The 20,399-nt window shown below is 38.5% G+C and overlaps 1 pseudogene; it reads right to left on the reverse strand.

The window, feature by feature from the left end:
- Positions 1-6,740: 6,740 nt before the first annotated feature.
- On the reverse strand, positions 6,741-8,470 carry Thumpd3-ps1 (THUMP domain containing 3, pseudogene 1; annotated as a pseudogene).
- Between the last annotated feature and the right edge of the window lie 11,929 nt (positions 8,471-20,399).

The raw sequence follows: 20,399 nt of genomic DNA on the forward strand, positions 1-20,399 counted from the left end.
CGAACCTAAAGAGGCTATGTCCTATAGCCAGACAGAAACCCCAGTGAAGAAATAGAGACAACAACCAATCCACAAAACTTCCATTCAAAAATTTATCCTATTTATAAATAATGCAGGCACAGGGGAGGGAGCAGTGACTAAGAGAATAGCCAACAAATAACCAGCTCAATTTTAGACCCATTCCATGCACAAGCACCAACATCTATCACTATTAATGATACTCTCTTATGCTTGCAGACAGGAGTTGTTGTCCTCTGAGAGGCTCCACCCAGAAGCTGACTCAGACAGGTACAGACATCCACAGGCAGTGGATGGAGCTTGGGGAATGTTATGGAAGAACAGGAGGAAGGACTGTGGGCCTCAAGGGGATAGGAACTCCACAGGAAGACCAACATAGTCAATCAACCCTTTAGGTTCTCAGAGTCTGAACCCCCAACCAAAGAACAAACACAAGTTGGATCTAGGCCTCCCTGCTCATATATAGCAGATGTACAGTTTGACCTTCATGTGGGTCCTAAACAACTGGAGTGGGGGCTATCACAAAAGCTGTTGCCTGTATGTGAGATATGTTCTAACAGCTAGACTGCCTTGTCTGTTCTTAGTGAGAGAGGAAATGCCTAGCTTTACCAGGTATATGGGATACCCAGGCTTCCCTCGCCCACTCAGAGGAGAAGGGTGGGGGTAAGGGAAGGATTGTGAGAGGTGGCGACTGGGAGGCAGTGAGTGGGATTAATAAGTTAAAAAATTAAATTAAATTTAAAAAATACAGAGGCGAATGCCAGCAGCAAACCACTGAACTGAGAATAGGAGCCCCGTTGAAGGAATCAGAGAAAGAACTGGAAGAGCTTGAAGTGGCTCGTGACCCCATATGTACAACAATGCCAAGCAACCAGAGCTTCCAGGGACTAAGCCACTACCTAAAGACTATACATGTGCTTCTATAGTTTGTCCTTAAAAATTAAAAAACAGGGTTACTAGAAAATTTAATGACTAAGTTCCATTTGACCCCCTCTTTTGGTATTGTGTTTATTGGAGAGCATTTTTACAGAATAAAAGATAAATTATAAGGTAAAAAAATACTCCAGTTACTGCCCATTCTGGCAGGGATGTTAAGAAAGAACAACACTCTTCTATTGCTGGTAGGTTTTCAAACTGTCTGAAAATCAATCTGGTGACTTCTTAGGTATTTGGAAACAGTTCTATCCAAAGACCCAGCTCTACTGCTCTTGAGCATATACCCAAAGATGCTCTACCATATTACAAGGACACATGTTTCAGTATGTTCATAGCAGTTTTATTTATAATAGAAAAAAATGGAAACAATCCAGATGTCTCTCAACCAAAACTGGATAGAGAAAATGTGGTATATGTACACGATGGAATTATTCAGTTATTTAAAATGAGGACATCATGAATTTTTCAAGCAAATGGGTGGAACTAGAAAATACCATACTGAATGATGTAACATGGATTCCAAAATACATGGATGGTATGTACTCACTGATAAGTTGGATATTAGCTATAAAGTACAGAATATCCATGATCCATCCCACATATGCAAGGAAATTAAAAAAGAAGGAAGACCCAAGGGAGGATGTTGAGTCATACTTAATAGGGGGAACAAAATAATCATAGGAAGCAGGGGGAGGGAGTTGGGTGGGAGAGGGCATAGTGAGGGGAATTTGAGGGCAGGTTTAGGGAAAGGCAGTAGTGATGGAGAAGGCCAGAAAAATGAATGGAAATCTTCAGTTTCCAGAAATGGTGGGGATAAAGTGAATCTTTAAGCAGTCCCAGATACCTAAGATGGGGGTTCTCCCAGGAGTCAATGTGGGTGACCTTAGCTGAGATGCACAAGAGTGGGGACATGGATCATGAAAAGGCCACATTCTGTTGTCAGGTAGGCCCCCCAGTGGAGTGATAAAGACAGAAACATACCCATAAAACTTTTAGCCCCCATTTTTTTCTGTCTAAAAGTAATGCAAGGACAAAGATGGAACAAAGATTGAAGGAGTGGCCAAATACTAACTGGTAGAACTTGAAACCCATCCCATGAGCAAACACCAATTCATGACATTATTAATGAAATTATTAATTGAATTATTAATTATTAATGAAATCTGACTGAAACAGATGCAGATACCCACAGCCAAACTTTGGACTGAGGTCTGGGACTCTTATGGAAGATTTGAGGAAGGGTTTGAAGACACTAAAGTTGATGCAAGTTGCACAGGATGACCAATAGAATCAACAAACCTGGAACTCTGGGAGCTTCAGAAACTGAGCCAATAACCAAAGAACACATAGGCTGCATGAAGCCCACAGCAACACATATGTAACAGATGTACAGCTCAATATCTATGTGAACCTCACAGCAATTAGAGCAGTGGCTCTCCCTAAAGCTGTAGCCTTACTATGGTATTCATTTTCCAACAGGGATGCCTTATCTGGCCTCAGTAGGAGAGGGGGGAGAAGGGAAGAGAAGTTCTCTGTGAGAGGGAGACCAGAAGGGATTACAGTGATCGGGATGTTATTTATTTATTTATTTATTTATTTATTTATTTATTTATAAGAAATAAAAACTGGAAAAAATAAAATAAAATCAGGAACAAGATGAGGCTAACCACCTTCTTTCTATTAAACATAGTGCTTGAAGCTATAGCTAGAGTAATAAGACAGATAAGGAAGATCAAGGAGATACAATTTGGAAAGGAAGAAGTCAAAATACTTCTATTTGCTCAAGATATGATAGTATACAGAAGCAATCCCTACAAGAAAACTCCTATAGCAAATAAACACTTTCAGCCAGGTGGTTGAATGCAAATTTAACTAAAAAAAAACCAAGCAAACATCTTTTATAGAAATGATAAATAGGAGGAGAAAAATTATAGGAACAAAATACTTTAAAATGGCCATAAATAATATAAAATATCTTGGTGCAACTCTAACCAAGCAAGTGAAAGACCTGAACTTCAAGTCTCTGATGAGAGAAATTGAGAAACATATCAGAAGACGAAAAGAACTCCCATGCTCATGTGTCAGGAGAATTAAAATAGTAAAAAATGGCCATCTTACCAAAAGCAATTACAGATTCAGCACAATTACTATCTAAACTTCAACTCAATATTTACAGACTTTAACAAAGCAATTTTAAACTTCATATGAGAGAAGAAACAAAAACAAACAAAATCCCAGGATAGATAAAACAGTCCTATTAAAAACAAAAACAATCAAAACATAAAATGGTAAAAGACAAAAATAAACAAAAACTTTCACTATCTGTGACCTCAAACTGTACTTCAGAACAATATTAATGAAAACTGCCTGGTATTAATATAGAAAATGTGACCGAGTCGGCTCAGTCACCAGGGTCTTAAGGGTGAGAGTGAGGCTTGAAAAGAAAAAGACAATTAGAAAACACTATGACTCCAGCCAGTGCTGAGGCTGAAGCAGGTTTAATTTTCTCCAGTCTGCATTTCTACCATTCTAGGTCATGCAAAAAAAATTGTCAGTCTTAAATCATAAAAAAAGTAGTTAAAGAACAAACGAAGCATAAAGGTCCACGATTATTTTATTCAGGGTTATAACAAGACCCATCAAGATACAAAGAATACTTTCCTAACCTGTATTCATCTTGAGCTTACTTGTCCTAGATCAATGTCAAATTCCTAGAAGCAGTCCCCAAAGCACTCCACATCCGCCCCTTACTTATTTCAAAAACAAGACTGTGCCTGTCTTATGTTGTTCTGACAAGAATGTCTTCCTTACCCTTCTTGGAATATGCATTTTCAAACCAATTTAATTCTGTCTTTGGTTGCTAAGGGGGGGTCTGTGCAGTATCTTACCCCTCATTGGCTGCCATCTTGTTAAATTAATGACTCTTTATGGGGATTCATTTTTAGGTTCAAGCCACGTATATGACCACCAATATGTTGATGCTGTTAAAGGCAAATTTTATCACAATGGTCAGGAATAAATGTATTCCCAGGACAAGAAGGGACAACATGATCAAGCTATATAAGCTATTCTTGGAACTTGACCAGAGTGAAAATACTGACCTTAAGCTGTGAATAATTTTATCAGTAGTACAGAAGCATTAAAATTTAGTGGAATAGCATTCTTTAAATTCATAATCTCATTATACAAAGTTAAAACATCCAAAGAGGTGTTAGAATTATGGCAAATACCCTTCAGCATATTTGAATTTTCTCCCAATTACAGTGCCATTGGTATTAAGCATGACACTTGAGATGGCTTCTTACTCTTAAATTAAATTCTGAACCTCCTCTCCAATAATATAAATAGTATTATAAAGAACATTCATTTTTCCAAATGCCCATTTAAATCTTGAATACTCAGAGTATTAGTAACTTTTTCTGCTAAATGATTAATAAGTTAGCTGTCTTAACTTCTTGTGTCAAAGAAGTTTCAGAAACAATGGTGCTAATTATTAATGTAAACAAAGCTGTCATACCAGTAATAATCAATCCCAGTTTCCTTTCGCTTTTGCTTAAAGCCTGACTCACTTTTTCTAATATTTGTAAGCTTTATTTCAGAATACCAATGCTTGTAATACTCACAGGCAATAAAACAAATCTGGTTGATAGACCACCATAACAGACATGCCTGATTTCAGTACATCAACACAGTTAGAAAGTTTACAATCAGTACAACTTACATTAAATAGTATAGAAGAAACAAAAGTAATTTTAACATGAACAATTAATAAAATATTAGGAGTCTTAATACATGCACTAGCATTTGTTCAAAATCCAGATCCTATTCCAATCTTATCCACTGTGAACACAATATCATAAAAGGCAATTGCTAGTTTTTAAATGTGTCTCTAAAAATGTCCAGAACTAACCCTCCAAATGCCTTCTGTTATTTCCTTTTTTCCCCTAATACTGGATTTATTTCCAGAGACGTCCATGATTGAGACAGAAGAAATGATTCCATTAAAGGAAAGAGAAGGGTCATTATAACTTCTTCTCTATTTGATTAATTTTCAAAGGCTCTTTTCACACTCTCTATTTTCTCTGTCCCACTAGGTCTAAAAGTTTGAAGCAAGGCAATTTGTCTAGTCTGGGACATAGGAAAGCAAAGATGAGTTAGGAATATATGCCCAATACAGCTTCCTTCTCACCATTGTCAGGGCACTTAGCAAGCTCACATCATCCTGTATCCAAACATCAGCATGTCTCACCAATTTCTCTAAAAGCCACCATGCTCCTTCAGCATCCTGAGGAAAAAGGCATGAACATGCTCTCCTCCCCATATTAATACCCAATTGGGATCATGCCATATGCAAGAAAGTAGATCCTTACATTTCACCTAGGCATAAGTATGCTGAATTGTAGGGTGCCATAGCCCTCAGCAGAGAGTTACTTGGCATCCAAATTTTAAAAATTTAAAATAAAAAGAGTATAATATAAATACTTTTGTGGTGTGCAGGGATATAATTGTCCCTTTTTGATTTCATAAAGATATTGTTTTAAGGTTCCAAAATACCTTATCTTTGAGGATTAAAAGGAATCTCAGCACTATGGGTAATATTAAATTGTCAATAAAACGTTTCAAGTGTACAACTGAAATAGCCAGTTCCATTATCTGTTTCAATCTGATTTGGAACATCCATCACAGAAAAAAAAAAGGGCAATGAGTAATGACATTTTAGTTGCTTCTTCTGTTAAAGAACTTTTTATAAGAAAGCCTGAGGTGTCTACAGTCACATGTACATATTTTAATTTTCCAAAATCAGATATATGAGTAACATCCATTTGCCATAAATTATTAGGTCTGAGTCCTTGAGGATTAACATTATGTGCTACAGTAAGAAATTGAGGACAGTGGGGACAAGTCTTTGTGATCAAGTCTTTACAATTTGACGTGCACATTCTCTAGAAATACTAAATTGTTGTTTCAAGTTATTGCTATTTTGATGATGTAAAGAATGAGATTATATGGCTTATTGTTCTCGTGTAAGGCCTATAAATTGCCCGTTTTCCAAATCTGCTGTGGCATTTCCCTCACTAAGGGGTTCAAGTAATCCAATGTGAGCTCTTAAATGTCCTATAAAGTAAGGAACAGTGTGTTCTCTTAAATTTAGTTATATTTGCATAAATTACTGTGTAATTTGAGAATTAGCAGTATGTAAAAAGGAATAGTTTCAAGTAATTGCAAATGATGAGATATATATTGTCTAACAGTGTATAAATTAAAAAGTTGATATTTTAGCATTTAGAAAACAGCAGCTACAACACATAATTCAATTATTTATGCTGAAGCAGGGGGAAACTCCAGAGAATAAACATGTGATCCAATTACATATGCTGCATTTCTATTAGATAAGCCATCTGTAAATACAATAAGCACATTCTCTATGGGCTACATGCACAAAATTACAGGAAATGCAAAATCATGCGTAGAGACAAATTGCAACAATTTGTCTTTTTGATGATTATCAATTTTCCCTGAAACATTTGCACATGCAATATGCCAAATATCAGTATTCTGTAATAACCAATTCAATTGTTGTTTGGAATAAGGAATAAATATTTCATCAGTCTTTTCCTTTTTTTTTCCTTTTTCTTTTTTGCCCTCTTAAGGTTGTAATGTATTTATTTTAAGGTAGATGATAAACTGTAGGTCTTCAGGGATGCTCCAGTTTCTGAGATGATATTCGAGATGATATAAAAATTTAGACTCAGAACAGTAGGCTGCACAAACAAAAGAACATGGCCTAAAGTGTTCTGAAACTTAGAAACCAAGCAATGTAGGCTTCTCAAGAAATACCATTACAATCATCTTGCTAACACTAAAGCATTCTACAGTAGTTCAGCAGTGGAAGCTCTAATACTTGGTTACTTTTCTGTTATTTTTCTCCCAAAGCAAGTTCTTTATGCTGAAGTGTCCAGTGTTAGGAACTGTTAAGTACTGCTAAATTGTCTTCATTCTTTGCTTTACCAAGGAGGGTCTCTTCCTCCGTCTTGATCTGAAGGATGAACAAAGTCTTGAGGAGTGCGTTTTAGAAGATAAACTGCAGCATGAAGACCCCCGATGTTCACCCAGACTGTATGGACCTTTCGCCACACATGTCCCATTCCAGATAATGCCTTGGTAAAACATTTCTTGTCCTGAGTAAGCAGTACAGCTCTACCTGTTCTTGGTCTACAGACACGGCTCATTTCCCGAAGGCAAGCTGGATATAGATTCTAATTTCTCTTTTTGGAGCCCATCCTTTTTCCAAAATGGCATGTCTGTTACAATAATATCCACAGAAGCAGTTCGCAGATGGAGGTTGCAGATATCCCACTGAGCAGCATCAATGGGCAAACCCCAGGATGTTTTTCCATATTTAATCTGGCTCTTAGTCAATAGATATGAGATGTTATTTGCTGGTCTGTTCACTGCCAGTGGGTTGTTGTCCCCAGCAATATGGTAACAGTGAGACCACTCAGTAGCCCCCTCTATTGGTATTGCCCCCGTTCCACACATTGGATCCACTATTACATCAGTAGGTTTAGGTTCACAGAGCCTGAGCATCCCATAGGCGAGAGTTGACCTAAGAGTTGTAGGTTCAAACTGTGTAATATTTCTGCGATGGAGACTCTCCTCTGTCAGTGCAATAGCAACAATGACTTCATTATTGTGGATGTTCAGGAGAACCTCTACATCAAAGTTGGTCATATCAGCCTTCCACTTAAGGTACTCTTAAGTAGCAACTCCAAAATCTCTGGCAGCCTCATTGGATGTAAAGCAATGATTCTCTCCTGCTCTGTTGCAGGTGACTCTAAACTTCTGCACTTGTGGTTCAGTTTCTTCTCTTAAGCTTTGACCATTTTCATCTTTGCCAGATGCCAAGACTTCCCCTATTAAGGTTGATATCTCTTCTTTGATGGCTGTGTTTTCATAGTAGTCCAAAATATGTGGATCTGACGTGTCACTGGCAAGCTTCTTCTTACCGTCCTTCTCATCTGCGTTGTCTCCTTGTCAACAGTCAGCCTTCTCTCTGCCTGCACTCTGATTTACCTTTCTGCACTTTGCTTTCTTCTTCTTGAAAGTGGTGTTAATTTGCCAGACTTTTAAAGGGTCCGACCCTGGGAACTTTCCAGCCACTTCTTCAAAGTCTCTTAGAACTTCTTCCTTTGTAGCTTTGAACTGGTAATCTTAAACTCCTGAACAACCACAAACAAGTTATCCACTGATCTCAGACAATGAACCGGAGCCAGACTTTCCACTGCACTATCAAAATATATCTTTGCTGATTCTGCAGGATGACTTCAATTTCTCTCTCACTTCATCTGCAGCAGTTTGCTCAAACCCAGTAGGTACAGTGTCTCCAATAGTGACTTGGAGATGATTGGACTCACTTCTGATGCCACTTTCTATCAAAGGCACAGGCTTCTTGTTCTCATGAAGGTTCATATCCAAGTGCTCTCCGGTAGCTTCTTGAGTGTCAGACATGATGGAAATGTTTTCTAAAAGGCCTAACGGTTTCTGCGGGCTCAGTGCGCTCAGGGCATGTCGCTGGAAGCCACGTTGTCACCCCGGAAATGGTCATCAGTCTTTTCTGATTGAATTGTAAACTGAAAATGTGCAACTAGTTTAGACATACTTAACTATATTTTTAAAGGTTTCTTATGCAATATCAGAAAATAGCCTTAATTTTGGAAAGCAAAACCAATTTTTAGCAGTGTAAATAATCCATTCTTTTAAAAATCAATACCAAGTGCATTACTTTCATGTTACAAAGTTTGGCTGCCAGTTTGTGTGTACGAATGCATGATGGTGCAGCTTTTAAACACCTCCTTAAAGAGATACTGTTTGAAATTCTATCTTTTATAAGTCTGACTTCTAGGACAAGAATTATATAAAGTATTATCCCAATATATAGGTATCTTTAGAGACTTGTTTCCCTGGGTTGGCTCATGCCATGTGTTGTTATTCAGAATGATGCCAACTCTGAGTTACCAGTTTTAAGCGAACTTTTTGTTACTCATGCTACAAATTTTAAATTATACCCAATAACTTATAATATATAACCAAGAAATGTAGAACATATTTATATATTTAGTATCAGTCAGAAATAAATATGAAGTGACCACACACAATTACTTATTTTTTTCCAATGGACTTGAAATGCCCATGCATTTATTCCAAGGCATATATGTACATGGATTCACATTTTGGCAAACAGAGCACAGCTGAGAAAATACAAATTGTCAGCAGGAGACTATGATGGAGAAAAGACCTAGGAAAGCCAAGTGGTTGGTGAGTATTGCTCAGCGGTAGAACATTTGACAATGGAGAGGAAAGTTTATGTCTCGCTTCCACAAGTCTCATCAATGAGCTGTCGAAAGACAATCACTTACATTTTTGCTATACCCAAATATCAAAAGGTCATAGTAGCTCAATTTACTATTTCTGTTTTTTCTTTATTAACTTGAATATTTCTTTTTTTTATTAACTTGAGTATTTCTTATATACATTTAAGGGTTAATCCCTTTCCCGGTTTCCGGGCAAACATCCCCCTCCCCCCTCCCCTTCTTTATGGGCATTCCCCTCCCCATCCTCCCCCCATTGCTGCCCTCCCCCCAACAATCTAGTTCACTGGGGGTTCAGTCTTAGCAGGACCTAGGGCTTCCCCTTCCACTGGTGCTCTTACTAGGATATTTATTGCTACCTATGAGGTCAGAGTCCAGGGTCAGTCCATGTTTAGTCTTTAGGTAGTGGCTTAGTCCCTGGAAGCTCTGGTTGCTTGGCATTGTTGTACCTATGGGGTCTCGAGCCCCTTCAAGCTCTTCCAGTTCTTTCTCTGATTCCTTCAACGGGGGTCCTATTCTCAATTCAGTGGTTTGCTGCTGGCATATGCCTCTGTGTTTGCTGTATTCTGGCTGTGTCTCTCAGGAGAGATCTACATCCGGCTCCTGTCGGCCTGCACTTCTTTGCTTCATCCATCTTGTCTAATTGGATGATTGTATATGCATGGGCCACATGTGGGGCAGGCTCTGAATGGGTGTTCCTTCAGTCTCTGTTTTAATCTTTGCCTCTCTCTTCCCTGCCAAGGGTATTCTTGTTCCCCTTTTAAAGAAGGAGTGAAGCATTCACATTTTGATCATCCGTCTTGAGTTTCATTTGTTCTAGGCATCTAGGGTAATTCAAGCATTTGGGCTAATAGCCACTTATTAATGAGTGCATACCATGTATGCCTTTCTGTGATTGGGTTACCTCATTCAGGATGATATTTTCCAGTTCCGACCATTTGCCTACGAATTTCATAAAGTCATTGTTTTTGAAAGCTGAGTAATATTCCATTGTGTAGATGTACCACATTTTCTGTATCCATTCCTCTGTTGAAGGGCATCTGGGTTCTTTCCAGCTTCTGGCTATTGTAAATAAGGCTGTAATGAACATAGTGGAGCACGTGTCTTTTTTATATGTTGGGGCATCTTTGGGTATATGCCCAAGAGAGGTATAGCTGGATCCTCAGGCAGTTCAATGTCCAATTTTCTGAGGAACCTCCAGACTGATTTCCAGAATGGTTGTACCAGTCTGCAATCCCACCAACAATGGAGGAGTGTTCCTCTTTCTCCACATCCTCGCCAGCATCTGCTGTCACCTGAGTTTTTGAACTTAGTCATTCTCACTGGTGTGAGGTGAAATCTCAGGGTTGTTTTGATTTGAATTTCCCTTATGACTAAAGATGTTGAACATTTCTTTAGGTGTTCTCAGCCATTCGGCATTCCTCAGCTGTGAATTCTTTGTTTAGCTCTGAACCCCATTTTTAAATAGGGTTATTTGTCTCCCTGCGGTGTAACTTCTTGAGTTCTTTGTATATTTTGGATATAAGGCCTTTATCTCTTGTAGGATTGGTTAAGATCTTTTCCCAATCTGTTGGTTGCCGTTTTGTCCTAACCACAGTGTCCTTTGCCTTACAGAAGCTTTGCAGTTTTATGAGATCCCATTTGTCGATTCTTGATCTTAGAGCATAAGCCATTGGTGTTTTGTTCAGGACATTTTTTCCAGTGCCCATGTGTTCCAGATGCTTCCCTAGTTTTTCTTCTATTAGTTTGAATGTATCTGGTTTGATGTGGACGTCCTTGATCCACTTGGACCTAAGCTTTGTACAGGGTGATAAGCATGGATCGATCTGCATTCTTCTACATGTTGACCTCCAGTTGAACCAGCACCATTTGCTGAAAATGCTGTCTTTTTTCCATTTGATGGTTTTGGCTCCTTTGTCAAAAATCAAGTGCCCATAGGTGTGTGAGTTCATTTCTGGGTCTTCAATTCTGTTCCATTGGTCTATCTGTCTGTCTCTCTACCAATACCACACATTTACTCACCCTTTTAAATTGGGAGTCTTCACTCTCTTCTATACATATTATCCTTAGGTTTGATCTTCTCATCGTGTCCTGGATATCCTGAATGTTTTCTGCTAGGAGCTTTCTGTGTTTTACATTATCTTCAATGGTTGTGTAGATGTTTTCTATGGCATCTTCTACCCCTGAGATTCTCTCTTCTATCTCTTGTATTCTCTTGGTGATGCTTGCATCTATGACCTCTGATCTCTTCCTTAGGTTTTCTATCTCCAGTGTTGTCTCCTTTTGTGCTTTCTTTTTTGTTTGTATTTCAATTTTTAAATCCTGGATGGTTTTGTTCAATTCCTTTACCCATTTGTGTTTTCCTATAATTATTTCAGGGATTTTGTGTTTCCTCTTTAAGGACTGCTACTTGTTTACTTGTGTTGTCCTGCATTTTTAAGGGAGTATTTATGTCTATCTTAAAGTCCTTCAACATTATCATAAAATGGGATTCTAAATTTAAATCTTGCTTTTCTGGTGTGTTTGGATATACAGTACTTTGGGGGGAGTACTGGGCTCTGATGATGCCAAGTAGTCTTGGTTTCTGTTATTTATTTTCCTGCGTTGGCCTCTGGCAATTGGGTTGTCTCTGATGTTAGCTTGTCTTGCTGTTTCTGACAGTGGCTTGACTCTCCTGTAATCCACTGTGTCAGCAGTCCTATAGAACCATTTTCATGTTTTCTTTCAATGGTTTCTGGGAATAGGTGCTTTGCTCTCGGGTGTTTAGGTGCTCCTGGTGACTGTCTTTCAGCTCTTGGCACAGGTAACAATCAGAAGGGTCTGGCCCCTGACTGCTCCTAGGTCCCTGCGCCCAGGAGGCACCGCTGGGACTAGGCAATTCCCTCTTCGGTCGGGAATGTGGGCAGAAGGTAGTCTCTGATTTTTCAGGAGTGTCAGCACTTTTGAGGGTCCAGTTCTTTCCCTCATGGGATTTGAGTCAGGGAGCTGTTTGACTGGTTCGGTTCAGTTCCAGCCACTCAGCAGAACCGCAGGTACCTGCAGCTGACTGTTCCTATATTCCGGTGTCCAGTGGCACTATGCAGTTTCTTCTTGGACCATGGATGCGGGCAAAAGTGGGCAGAAGTGGCAGTCTGTCCTGCGGTCTCAGGATGTTCCACACTTCTGGGTCTTCAGCTCTCTTCCCCATGCGTTTTGAGTGCAGGATGCTGTGGGATGGAATCACTTTAGTTTTGGGCACAGTCAGAAACTCCAAGTCAGATTTAGAGCCTTAAAGTTAGTTTTGAATTAAAGCTCTTCTTGTATTAAAATAAAAATTTTAAATCTGTAAGCATAGCCCATAAAGAGACTGGAATTTTTCTCACCTTTATATGATGTATCTAGAGCATAAGACTTTTCGGTATGATTTAGTTCATAAGAAATTCATAACTTTAATAATTTAATGCTATATTATAGCTTGATAGCATTAGCAAAACAAAGCTATCCAAGCCAGTGATTTTTAACATTTTTGATATTGTCAACTTCCAAAAATTTTTAAAAGGAGTTTCAAATCTCTCAATTATATTTTCAATCATAAAATGTCTTCTCCAAATTTAAAAGTATGTTTGGAGACCTGCTTCCTGAGTCATGTCATTTTAGATGTTGCAACCCTTAATCAAGAGGGCAGTGATGCCATATGTCTTTCCCATAACCACCTACTGTCTGTCTTCCCTTAATGAAGATGGCAATGAAACTATGGCTCCTCCTTCCTTATCCAAGAGTTAACATGGAAAGCAGTTACTTGTTTATATTACAGAATGGAATCACATCATATGGTTTAAAATTATCTCAGCACAAACTATAAATTAACCATGAGTTATGTGTTTTAATTAACTAACATTTTGTTATAGATATTATAGATATTTAACTATATCTAATAAATGATAAGTCAATAATCCTGTTTTGACATTCGACCTTAATAATGTGCTTGGGTCTTAAAAGGATGAGTAATATCCCATTTTCAGAACTAAGTATAAAGTATAACAGTATAAAATAATTTAATTATTTTCTATATAAGGTTTAAATTAATATTTTATTTGATTTTGTGACTAGAAAACCAAGACGTAAATTGAGTGCAGGTAGTTGATGGCAAGCAAAAAGAACAGCATTTATTTATACATTCAAGACCAGTCAGAAACAAGCATGCACTGGCCATGTACTAGCAAATATAAAAGTAGTTAGACAAACATTTTGAATTAGCTATTGTTAATCTGAATAGACATTTATAACCTCAAAAATTTCATCATCATATGAAGAATTTTAAACCAGAATTGAATCACATATACAGTACGTTGTAAAAATATAACTTCAGAAGGTGGTAAGAGCTCTCATGCTCATGGATTGCTAGGATTAACATAGTAAAATTACCATCTTACTAAAGCAATTTAGAGATTCAACACAATCCTCATCAAAATTCTAACACAATTCTTCAGACTCAGAAGAACAATTCTTAATTTCACATGGAAAACCCAAAAACTCAGGATAGCATAAATAATTCTTAACAATAAAAGACCTTTGGGGGAAATAACCATCTCTGACCACAAGCTATTCTACAGAGCAATAGTGATAAAAATAGCATGGTATTGGTACAGAGAAAGAGACAGACAGGTTGATGAATGGAATAGAATTGAAGACCCAGAAACAAACTCATACATTTATGGAACTTGATCTTTGACAAAGAAGCCAAAAATGTACAATGGAAAAAGGGAAACTTCTTTAGTAAACGGTGCTAGTCTAATTAGCAGTGTGTATGAAGAAAAATGAAAATACATCAATATTTATCACCTTGCACAATGCTTAAGTCCAAGTAGATCAAGGATCTCAACATAAAACCAGATACATTGTATTGAAGGGAATGTGGGAAAGAGCTTCAATTACACTGGCACAGGGGAAATTTTCCTGAACAGAACATCAGTTACTCTGGCTCAAAGATCAACAATTGATAAATGGGTCCTTATAAAATTGATAAGCTTCTGTATGCCAAAGACATAGTCAATAGGACAAACTGGCAATTAACAGATTAGGAAAAAACTTCACTAACCACACATATGATAGAAGGCTACTATCAAAAATATATAAAGAACTAAAAAAGCTAACCTACACAAAAACCAAGTAACCCAATTTAAAAATGGGGTACAGAGATAGACAGAGAATTTCCAACTGAGGAGTCTTGCATGGACAAGAAAAACCTAAAGAAATGTTCAACATCCTTAGTCATCAAGGAAATGCAAATCAAAACAACTCTGAGAGCCCACCTCACACCAGTCAAAATGGCAAAGATAAAAAAAAAAAACCTTAGGTGACATCAGATGCTGGCAAGGACGCAGAGAAAGAGGAACACTACTCCATTGCTGTTGGAATTGCAAACTGGTAAAACCACTCTGAGAATCAATCTGGATGTTCCTCAGAAAATAGGAAATAGATTTGCCTGAAGACCCAGCTATACTACTCTTGCGTATATGCCCAAAAGATGCTCCATCATAATCACAAGAATATGTGCTCCACTATGTTCATTGCAGCCTTATTTTTGATAGCCAGCAGCAGGAAACAACCCAGATGTCCCACAAATGAAGTATGGATACAGAAAATGTGGTTCATTTAACAATGGAAGACTTATCAGTTATCAAGAACCAGGACATCATGACTTTTGCAGGCAAATGGATAGAACTAGAAAATATCATCCTGAGTAAGGTAACTCAGACCCAAAGGACATGCATGGTATGTACTCATGAATAATCGGATATTAGCCAAGAAGTACAGAATACCTAGAAGATAAACCACAGAACTTAACATGCAGAAAGGCCCAAATGAGGAAGCTTAAATCCTACTTAGGAGGTGGAAGGAAATGATCATCAGAGGCAGAGGGAGGGAGGTACCTTTGAGGGAGAGAAAGGAGGGGAAAGGAGGAACAGTATCAGGTATTGGAGGCAAGAGAGACACCCAGAGGGACAGAAGAATGAATGGAAATATGCAGTCTTGACAGGTGGGAGGTGGGGGAACTCTCTAGAATGTACCAGATACCTGGGAGGTTAGATACTCTGAGGACTCAATGGAAGCTACTTTATAAAAAATGCCCATAAGTGGGGAGAGGAAACTCAAAGATTCTACCTCCAGCAGATAGACAGGGCCTCCAGTGGAGGGATGGGGTTACCAACCTTCATCAAATTTTTTCCCAGAATTGTTCCTGTCTAAAAGAACTGCAAGGACAAAAATGGAGAAGAGACTGAGGGAATAGCAGTTCAGTGACTTCCCCAACTTGGGATCCACCTCATGGGAGGAACTAAGTCCTGACACTATTATTGATGCTATGGTGTGCTTACAGATAGGATCCTAGTATGGCTGTTCTCTGAGAGGCCCAACCAGCATCTGGTTGAGAAATAAGGAGATACATACACACAACCTTTGTACTGAAGTTAGGGACCTCTATGTTTGAATTAGGGGAAGGATGGAAGAAGCTGAAGGAAAATGGCCCCATATAATGACCCAGATACCTGGGAGCTCCCAGACATTTAGCCACCAACCAGGCAGCATACATGAGTTAGTCCAAGGCCCCAGCACATATATAGCAGAGGACTGCCTGGTCTGACTTAGTGGGAGAAGACCCCTGAAAGACTTAATACCTATATTGGCTGGTTTTATGTGTCAGCTTGACACAAGCTGGAGTTATCACAGAGAAAAGAGCCTCCCTTGAGGAAAGTCCTTCATAAGAGTCAGCTCTAAGGAGTTTTCTCAATTAGTGATCAACGTGGTGGTGGTGGGTTAGCCTATTGTGAGCAGTGCCATTCCTGAGCTAGTAGTCTTGGGTTCTATAAGAAAGCAATGTTGACCTTTTTTTTTTGTTGTCTAATTGTGCTGGCTAGGACTTTAAGTATTATATTGAATAAGCAAGGTGTGGGATAATATCATCATACAGGTGAGGCAGGTACATGATAGAATGTCATTGGATGAAAAAGACGGATGGGCAGGAGAAAAGTTTGATGGAGGAGGGGGAGACTGAGGAAAGTAGCAGTGGAAAGAACATGGAAGCTAATGTTAAGATTCCACGCTGTACTTTTACAGGTTGTTATGAATGTTCTTAAGGGATGGATGTGTACAGGGTTTATATGTTTTGATGGGCAATTATATCTTATCGATTGGATCAGAGGTTATTGTGTTGTGTGTTCTTTCTTGTGGTGAATTAAGTTTAAGAGAGTATATGGCTGCTGGGACACTGAGCTGTCATGGAATTAGGATGTATATTTCTGCCACAGTGGCAGTCTACCTTGGGAACTGGATGGGTAGAGAGATTGTTTCCAGGCTCAGAGAGAGGCCTTTGGCAGTGTGATATGAGGTGGAGAAAAGTGGGTGAGAGGCTTTGCTGACTGAGATCAGATATCTTGGGGCACTGCCATGCAGGAGTTAGCAGGGTAAAAGAAAACCATTTTTAATTTAATTTTACAACAGCAAGGAGAGAGTGGGCAGCTTTGTCTAATTCCTAATTTTAGTGGAATTGCTTCAAGTTTCTCTCCATTTAGTTTGATGTTGTCTACTGGTTTGCTGTATATTGCTTTTACTATGTTTAGGTGTGGGCCTTGATTCCTGATCTTCCTAAGACTTTTATCATGAAGGGGTGTTGAATTTTGTCAAATGCTTTCTCAGAATCTAATGAAACTATCATGTTTTTTTCCTTCAGTTTCTACATAGTGGATTATGTTGATGGATTTCCATATAGTGAGTCATCGCTGCATCCCTGGGATGAAACCAACTTGATCATGGTAAATAATCATTTTGATGTGTTCTTCGATTCAGTTTGTGAGAATTTTATTGAGTATTTTTGCATCAATATTCATGAGGGAAATTGGTCCAAAGTTCTCTTTCTTTGTAGGGTCTTTGTGTGGTTTAGGTATAAGCGTAATTGTGGCTTTAAAGAATGAATTGGGTAGTGTTTCTTCTGTTTCTATTTTGTGGAATAGTTTGAAGATTATTGTTATTAGATTTTCTTTGAAGGTCTGATAGGATTATGCACTAAACCTATCTGGTCCTGGGCTATTTTTGGTTGGGAGACTTTTAATGACTGCTTCTCTTTATAATAGCTGGAAGCTGGAAAGAACCCAGATGTCCTTCAACAGAGGAATGGATACAGAAAATGTGGTACATTTACACAATGATGTACTACTCAGCTATTAAAAACAATGGCTACATGAAATTCTTAGGCAAATGGGTTGGATTAGAAAATATCTAGAGTGAGGTAATCCAATCACAGAAAAACACACATGGTATGTACTCACTGATAAGTGGATATTATCCCCAAAGCTTGGAATACCTAAGAAAAAATCACAGATCCTATGAAGGAAGAAGAAGGAATACCAAAATGTGGATGCTTCCTTCCTTTTTAGAAGGGGGAACAAAATACTCACAGGAGGAAATACAGGGACAAAGAATTGAGCAGGAACTGAAGAAAAGACTTCCAGAGACTTCCCCACCTGGGGATCCATTCCATATGCTGCCACCAAACTCATTCACTATTGCTGATGCCAAGAAGTACTTGCTGACAGGAGCCAGATATGGGTGTCTCCTAGAGACTCTGCCAGAACCCTACTGATACAGATGAGGATGGTTGCAGCTAACCCTTGGACTGAACAAGGGATCCCAATGGAGGAGTTAGAGAAAAGATTGAAAGAGCCTAAGGGTTTTGTAACACCATAAGAAGAACAACAATACCAATCAATAAAATCCCACCAGTGATCCCAGGGATTAAATCACCAACCAATGAGTATACATGGAGGGACCCATGATTCCAGTCACATATGTAGCAGAGGATGGCATTGTCCAGCATCAATGGTAGGAAAAGTCCTTGGTCCTGTGAAGGCTTGTTTCACTAATGTAGGGTAATGGTATGGTGTTTAGTTTGGAGTGGGTGGTTGGGAATGACAGCATCCTTATAGAAGCAGGTGGGGGTATTGGAGAGGGGGAAAAGAGGATAACATTTGAAATATAAATATATAAAATATCTAAGAAAAATAAAATTATTAAAAAAATTCTATAAATAGATTTAAAAAAAACCAAGAAAGCAATTTGAGCAAGCCAGGCAAAGCAATCTAGTCAGCAGCATTCCCCCATGTCTTCTGTAGTCACTCCTACCTCCAAGTTCCTACCCTGTGTGAGTTTCTGTCCTGACTTTCTTTGGTGATGAACAGCAATTTGGAAGTGTAAGTTGAATAAACCCTTTCATCCCCAATTTGCCTCTGACTCATGATGTTTTGTGCAAGAACAGAAACACTGACTAAGATAAGGTCCCATAAAAGGGGGCAGGCCTGGTGGGAAGGTAGCATCCTCTTGGAGACAGGGGTGAGGAGAAATGGGCTGAAGAACTGTGGGAGGGGGAACTGGGAGAGGGCAGTGGCTGTACTGTAAATAAACAAACTACTACTACTAACAACAACAAAATAATACAGCAAATTATAAGCTTCCAATAAATAATGTTATAATATATTGCCATTCTCAAAAAGAAGATTCTGGAAATAGTGAGTTCATAATGGTCCAAGCAAGGTTAAAACCCAGTGGGCCAAATGGCAAATTGTCTATTCTTTGTCCAGTATCAAAGTGCTCCAGCATTGCTACCTGAAACATCTTTCTTTCTTGGGAGTGGAAGCATGGAATATCATGGAATTCACATGATTTGTTAGTATATCTTGACAAATGTATTACAACACTTGGATCAACAACTTGCAATCTCCGGTGCAACCCAGACTTCATTCACACAGCTTCATGCAGTGGTTTTCTAGGGTTTCCTGCCTCTTTGGACCTTATGGAAAAATCCACTGCCACAAACAGTCTTACCTCTTCCACTCTTCCACAATATAGAGATCAGATTAGCATGGGGGTGTGGAGTCAGGTTTTCCTTGTATATCCCTGGCTGTCCTGAAAATTATTGTGTAGGCCCCACTGATTTCAAACTTAGAGACCCATTTGTCTCAGACTCCCTTGTGCTTGGGAAAATAAAGCATGTGCTGCTACTTTCTAGCTATTGATTTGCTTCATGAGCTATGCTTGATTTAGCTCTATGAGCTAAATATTCCTTCATTGACATACTGTAACAAGGTAAACCTCCTAAACTTCACTAAATGTCAAATTAATTGGGAAACAAGTATTCAAATGTGTGAGACAGGAAGGAACACTTCTTATTCAATGGAGCACAATGGATATTTCAATTTTGTAAAAATAGAATAAATACTTATTAGAATACATAATAAAAATAACTTTATTTTCAACTTTTGCATTTTACCTGGTTTTGGGATGGAACTCCAGGCATTTTTCATGCAAGACAAGCACTGTATACTTGAGCACCTTGATCCCATAAATTGAACTTTTTTGACATTGTAGGAATATAGTAGTAAACATTTTCCCTCCACCGTGGCATCATTATCAGGCATCCTCTTCATATCTCCTTTATCTTTCTCAGATATGCCCACAACCTCTATATGTCAGACCCATGCTGTTCCTTTAAAGGCTTAACATTTTTATTTTAAATAAATTCCTCCTTTTAGTAGTGGTATATTTGGAGGTTAAATACCCTGAAATACAATCGAATATTTTTAAACATCAAGAATGGTATTGTTACTGGAAAAATGTTTTCAACCAGGAGACTTTAACTCTGAAGTCTACCTAAGTCTAAAGTTTTAAATATTATTTTGCATGTATATATGCATGCCTGCAAGCAAGGATATATATTATGTGTGTAGGCATGTATATTTAGAAAAGTGAAGAATGGTCAGAGAATTTCCAGACAGTCAGAAAAAAATAAAGTCCTTCAAGGGGGTCCTTATCATTGCTCTTAGAGTTCTGCCCTATTTCAAGGACTTTGCAACTGTTACAATTTGCTATAAAGCAGTAGCAAATTAACTTGGATGATTCTATGCTTCTGATGAATCAGGGAGAAGAGAGAGGGAAGGGGAGGGCCCCAGCAGCCTGTGAAATATTTGATGCAGAAACCTCTGGGAACATGTTGCATGTATTTTTAAAATCCTTTGTCCAGGTTTGTCCATTCTACTAACCCCTCCT

The sequence above is a fragment of the Rattus norvegicus genome, chromosome X, assembly GCF_036323735.1.
Source record: "Rattus norvegicus strain BN/NHsdMcwi chromosome X, GRCr8, whole genome shotgun sequence".
NCBI classification, from domain to species: domain Eukaryota; kingdom Metazoa; phylum Chordata; class Mammalia; order Rodentia; family Muridae; genus Rattus; species Rattus norvegicus.